At 36.9% G+C, this 6473-nt stretch overlaps 1 pseudogene; it reads left to right on the top strand.

Annotated features, from left to right (window-relative positions):
• The first annotated feature begins 2539 nt into the window (after window positions 1-2539).
• LOC121489491 lies at window positions 2540-2915 on the top strand (annotated as a pseudogene).
• Window positions 2916-6473: the final 3558 nt, after the last annotated feature.

Below are 6473 nucleotides of genomic sequence, written 5' to 3'. Positions count from 1 at the left end.
ATCTGTTACTAGGATCTTACATAGTTACAATTTTTATGTTTTCCTGATGCACTAATACTTTTATCATTTTCAATTGCCCTCTTTGCATTTGGTAGGTATAATTTGCTGTCTGGAAGTTGATTTTCCCCTAACATATAAAATAGCCATTCCAGCTTTTTATTATTACAATCTGCATAGCATATGTTTTTTTTTAATTCTATCTTTCAACCTGCTTATTTTTTGGTAATTAATGTATATCTTTTATAGACTATATACTTGGGTCTTCCTTCATTAATTGATTTAAAAATCTTTGGCTTTTATTTATAGAATTTAGGCATTTATATTTAATGTAATTAATAAGATTTCATTTTGGCCTGCCATTTTACTATTTGTTTATATTTGTTCTTAATGGGTTTTTTGCTCCTTTGTTCCTCATTTTCTGTTTTTTTAATGGGAAATTCAAATTTTTTTTTTTTTTAGAATTTTACTTTGATTCCTCTATTAGCATTTCAGTGATTTGTGTTATTTTTAAAGTGGTTAATTTAAAGTTTACAATATGCATATTTAAATGAACACAGTCTACTTAATGTTAATTCTACACTATTTCACATAAAATAAACTTGCTACCATATAGTTATATTTACATTTGTTCTTTGTGCTCTTATTGTTACATATGCTACAACTATTCACATTATAAATCCTTCAATATAATTATTACTTTGTTAAAGAAATTAAGAAAATAAATTATGTGTTTGTGTATTTATATATTTAAATTTTTAAATGTTTGACTACATATTTATATGTCCAGTGATCTTCATTCCTTCCTATAGATCCAATTTTCTATCTGTTGTGTAGTTTCCTTCTAGCCTGACAGGCTTCTATCAGTATCTCTTATAGTATTGGTCTACTTCAGTTTGTTTTTCAAGAGTACATACTCCTCCATTTTCTGTCTGATTCTGGCAACTCTCTCACTGACTTCAAATAGTTGGAGGTTTTGAGGGAGTTAGGGTATGGAAGAGATCTTATAACTGTTACCTGCAACTGGCTTAGTTGGACTAAGCCATTCTAGCGTCAGCAGAAGCTGAAATCCCTACTCTTTATATTTTAACACACTAAATAATAGTTCTATTTATTCACTAAAAAAACACTTATTTGGACTTTAAAATGTGCTAGGCATTAACATAGGCAAAGCTTATTCATGGAATTCCGAGTGATTTTATACTATTAGGAGACAGAGGGGATCCCTGGGTGGCTCAGCGGTTTAGTGCCTGCCTTTGGGCTGGAGCGCGATCCTGGAGTCCCGGGATCGAGTCCCACGTCGGGCTCGCTGCATGGAGCCTGCTTCTCCCTCCTCCTGTGTCTCTGCCTCTCTCTCTCTCTGTGTCTATCATAAATGAATAAATAAATCTTAAAAAAAAAAAAGGAGACAGAGCATGCTGGGGAGAGCATCGAGGATGAAAATAATCATGCAAACATACATGTATTTTACCTTGTAGGTTATAAAGAGCTGTTGATGGGATTTAAACAAAAGATATACATAAGCAAATAGGGGTTTTTTGAAAGATCAATGATATGGATGAAGAAATTGATAAAGCAAAGCTTATGGGTAAAAAGATGAGTTGGAACCTTCATAGAATTAATGTGGATTTAAAGAAGAGAGGAAATCAGAGAAGCAGGAGGAAGAATATGAGGGCTGATTCCGATATTGAGAATAAGCAGAAGTGATCTGATAGAAGGTACTGATCCCAAGTTTGGTCATTAAAAAACATTACCTTAAGTTCAGAATATATGTTTCTTCTAAGCTTTGTCTAAACTTGCTAGTGCATTTCCCTGATATATGTAACATTTCCTGTCATCTGCTGTATGCAGATGACATTAAAGAAGAAGAGACCCAAACATCTCAAGATTAGAAGCCCAATATCTCAGATGTTTTTTCCTCGAGTAGTGGTTCTTAGGATGCACATAAACACCAAGGGAGTTTTTTTTTTTTTTTAATACTTATATCTAGGTCTCACTCAGGGAGGCTGAAATCATTGTTCTGGGGCTTGGCTTGGGCACTGGAATTTTTAAAGCAGTGGTTTTCATACCTCACTAGCATTATAATCACCTGGAGGACTTGTTAAATCAAAGATTGCTAGGCCCCACTCCCACAGCTTCTGATTTAGTAGGCTTAGAGCAGGGCCTGAGAATTTGTCTTTTGTTTTTTTGTTGTTTTTTTTTTTTTGTTTTTTTTTTTTAGAATTTGTCTTTTGAACAACTTCTCAGGTGCTGCTGATGCTGCTGGAACCACATTTAGAAAACCACTGTCCTAGGGAGATTTGAATGTCTCAAAATGCAGTTAAAATTAAATACTATTATAGCTGTCATAACATTAGGAATAAAGATTGTTTTGATTGATATGAAAATAGAAAAGAAGAGTTTTCCACTCCATTTGTAAAATTAAGTGATATAAGCCAAAATGATAAAAAGAAAAGGTCCAATAAATATATAGAAGGATCATCTTTTCTGTCCGACATCTTAGCGAGGCCACAGGGGTGGCTGTTGCTCTCCAAGCTTCGCTATGCCACCCAAGGACGACAAGAAGAAGAAAGATGCCAGAAAGACAGCCAAAAAGGACAAAGACCCAGTGAACAAATCTGGAGGCAAGGACAAAAAGAAGAAGTGGTCCAAAGGCAAAGTTTGGGACAAGCTTAATAATCTGGTGTTTGACAAAGCAACATATGACAAACTCTGTAAGGAAGTTCCCAACTAGTAAGCTTATAACTCCAGCTGTTGTCTCTGAGAGACTGAAGATTTGAGGTTTTCTGGACAGGGCAGCCTTTCAGGAGCTCCTCGGTAAACGACTTATTAAACTGGTTTCAAAGCACAGAGCTCAAGTAATTTACACCAGAAACACCAAGGGTGGAGATGTCCCAGCTCCTGGTGAAGATGCATGAGCAAGATCCCACCAACTGCACATTTTGGACAATAAAACTTTATTAAATAAAAAAAAAAAAACTAGAGAGAAGGAGCAGTTGAGTAAGAAATTCAAGAGTCCATAATTAAGAAAAAGTTGATTAGCTGTTCAGGTGATGAAGAGAGAGTTGAGTAAACAATCTTTAAAAACAATGATACCAGGTACTCTTATCTTCTGCAGAGGGCAATTCAAGACAAAATTTATTTTGAGATGTTGATACATGACTTAGACCAATGTAACAAATAATTCTTCTCAAGAATGTTAATTAAACAAAGCTTACCCAGGTTGCTTCTGGACAGGGTATTTAGGTTTCTTAATTCTAGAATGATTTGAATATAGTTTTTTTTTCCCAGAATGTGTGCCTGTGACACCTGAATTTTCTACCTTCATTTTGCCCATTGCTTGCTCTTTTGTTCTATCTAAATGAATTTGGGGTTGGGTGCAAGATAATGACCTTAGAACAGCCTGAACTCACCTACTCCCCAGAACATACAAAGTTTTACCTATTTACAGAGCAATTCTTCTTAAATAACTGAGGGTCTTCTGAACAGCTTCTGCATAACAAAAGATAGAATGGCAAAACGAATGGCAAAGAGAATAGCAAGAGAGACAGACACTTGGAGACTTAGAGACTCAGTAACAAAGGGAACCCCCATACCCAATGCTGCAAACCACAGTCAGGAGGGACAGTACTAAGGGAACATATTCCTCTGTCCTTAGACACAGAAAAAAAGCCCCTTTAAAAGAACAAGGAAAAAAAAAGGAAAAAAAAAAGGAAAAAAATAAAAATAAAAAAAATAAAAGAACAAGGAGCATATAAATGAGACAGCTCTAAAACTTCACCAAATGGCAGGGATGATGTGAGAATTCTCTCCACATGGGAGGCCTAAGAGAGGTGGTCTCAACTCCCCTTCCACCTTGAAAACACATACCAGTGCACTGTGTGGGTGTCCTAACCAGCCTGAGGCCTCAGTCAGCTCTCGCTCCTAGCCCACAGCAGCCTTAGTAGTCCCACCAAGGTGGCTAGGGGGCAGTGTGCACCCGAACACCCGAACACCCATTTGTGCTCACTACAGTTCCAGCCTTCATCCCCAGGTGACATATCATAGGTGCAAACTACTCTAGAACACTCCAGGCCCATACTACTTTAACTTCAGTAGGCTAGCTAGGGCACTCTTAGCACAGAAGGCTCCAGAATTTGGACTTTAAACAAATCATCCTGGCTGCCTGCTTCAGATCCAGCTATTCTGACAGTGTATCCCCTGCACTGAGTTGCCTGAGGGTACCCTAGCTTCACTCAGTTCAGTTTAGCTGTCCCATCAGGTCATCCCAGTGTGAAGAGCCCTGGGAACTTCTAGCCTGCCACCACTTTAGCTTCAGTTGTCCTATGAGGGCATAGTTTGTGCAGAGAGCCCAGAACTCACACTGGCCTACATCCATTTTAGCTTTAGTTGTCCTGCCAGGGTGCACTTTGTGCAGGGTATCCCAGAACACCCCAGCCTGTATCCTGCCTTAGCTCTAGCCACCCCACTAGAGCACCCTCTGCAGAGAGAGCCCAGGAACCTCCTGGCTGGCATACCACCTCATCTCCAGTTGCCCCATCAGGGCACACCCTCACTGAATGCTCCCAGGATGCCCCAAGATGCACCCACTTTAGCTTAGACTTTCCTGTCAGGGCATTCACTGCATGGAGAGCCCAGGGACCACAGCAGCCTGTGCCCACCAGAGTTTTAGTAGTCAAGGAATTTATCAACACTAAACCAGCCTTACAAGAAATTTTAAAGGGAGTTTTATAAGTAGAAAAGAAGTGGACATACGTAGATGTAAGAAAATTACTAATAAAAAGATGTAAAATATGACAACACACATATATATATAAAATGTGGAGGAGGGAGTTAACAGAAATGAAAAACCTTTTTTTAAATGTGTTTGAACTTAAATGACCATCAACTTAATACAGATTTCTATATTCCTAGGATGTTATCTATGCACCTCATGATAACCACAAACCCAAAATCTATGATAGATATACAGAAAAATAAAGAAAAGGAAAACCAAAATGGGTTTTTATAGAAACCCATCAAACACAAAGAAAGAGTGCAAAAGACAAAGAAAGGAACATGGAAGAACAAGAAAAACAAGCATAAATAAAGAATAAAATGGCAGCAAGTATATACCTATAAATAATTACTTTAAATGTAAATGGCCTAAATAATCTAATCAAAAGACATAGGGAATGCATAAAAAAAAAGACACATTTATATGCTGCCTGAAAATGAAGGCATGGAAAAATATTAACTATGAAAATGAAAGAAAAAAAAGCTGAGGTAGCAATACTTATGCCAGACAGAACAGACTTTCAACAAAATTGATAAACCCTTTTCCAGCCTCTCATCAACAAAAAGACAGAAAGGGCTCAAGTAAATAAAATATGAAACAAAAGAGAAATAACAACAGACACCACAGAAATACAAAGGATTTTAAGAGAATACTACAAAAAATTATATGCTAAAAAGTTGGATAACCTAGAAGAAATAGATAAATTCTTAGAAACATACAGTCTTCCAAAACTGAATCAGGAGGAAACAAAAAATCTGAACAGACTAGTTACTGGTAACAAATTGAACTAGTAATTAAAAATTACTAAAAAGTAGAAGTCCAGAACCATATGGATTTACAAATGAATTCTATCATCTTTAAAGGAGCATTAATACCTGGTCTCCTAAAACTATTACAAAATATAAATAAATGAGAAAGGAAAGTTTCCAAGTTCATTATACAAACCCAAAATTACCCTGATATCAAAACCAGACAAAGACATCGCAAGGAAAAAAGAAAACCACAGGCCAAAATCCCTAAGGAATACAGATGCAAAAATCCTCACAAAATATTAGCAAACTGAATTCAACTATACATTGAAAGGATCATTCACCATGATCAAATGGGATTTATTCTGGATATGTGAGGATGCCTCACTATTTGCATATCAATCAACATGATAAATGAACAAAAGGAGGATAAAAACCATATGATCATCTCAACAGATGTAGAGAAAGCATTTGAAAAAACTCAACATCTGTTCATGGTAAAAGCTCTCAACAAAGTGGGCTTAGAGGAAATGTATCTCAACATAGGAAAGACCATACATGAAAAACCCACAGCTAACATTATACTCAATGCTTTAAAACTGAGAGCTTTCTCTTTAAGATGAAAGACAAGATAAGGATGTCCACTCTTGCCACTTTTATTCAACACAGTACTGGAAGTCCTAGCCACAGTATTCAGACAAGACTAAGAAATTAGAGGCATCCATATTTGTAAAGAATCTAAACTGTCACTATTTGCAGATGATACTATATTATGTATAGAAAGTCTTACAATACCAAAAAACCATTAGAAATGATCAATGAGGGGATCCTTGGGTGGCTCAGCGGTTTAGCACCTGCCTTTGGCCCAGGGCATGATCCTGGAGTCCTGGGATCAAGTCCCATGTCAGGCTCCCAGCATGGAGCCTGCTTCTCCCTCCTCCTGTGTCTCT

Source organism: Vulpes lagopus, chromosome 4, assembly GCF_018345385.1.
Source record: "Vulpes lagopus strain Blue_001 chromosome 4, ASM1834538v1, whole genome shotgun sequence".
NCBI lineage: Eukaryota > Metazoa > Chordata > Mammalia > Carnivora > Canidae > Vulpes > Vulpes lagopus.
This window is presented reverse-complemented; position numbering and strand designations above follow the sequence as displayed.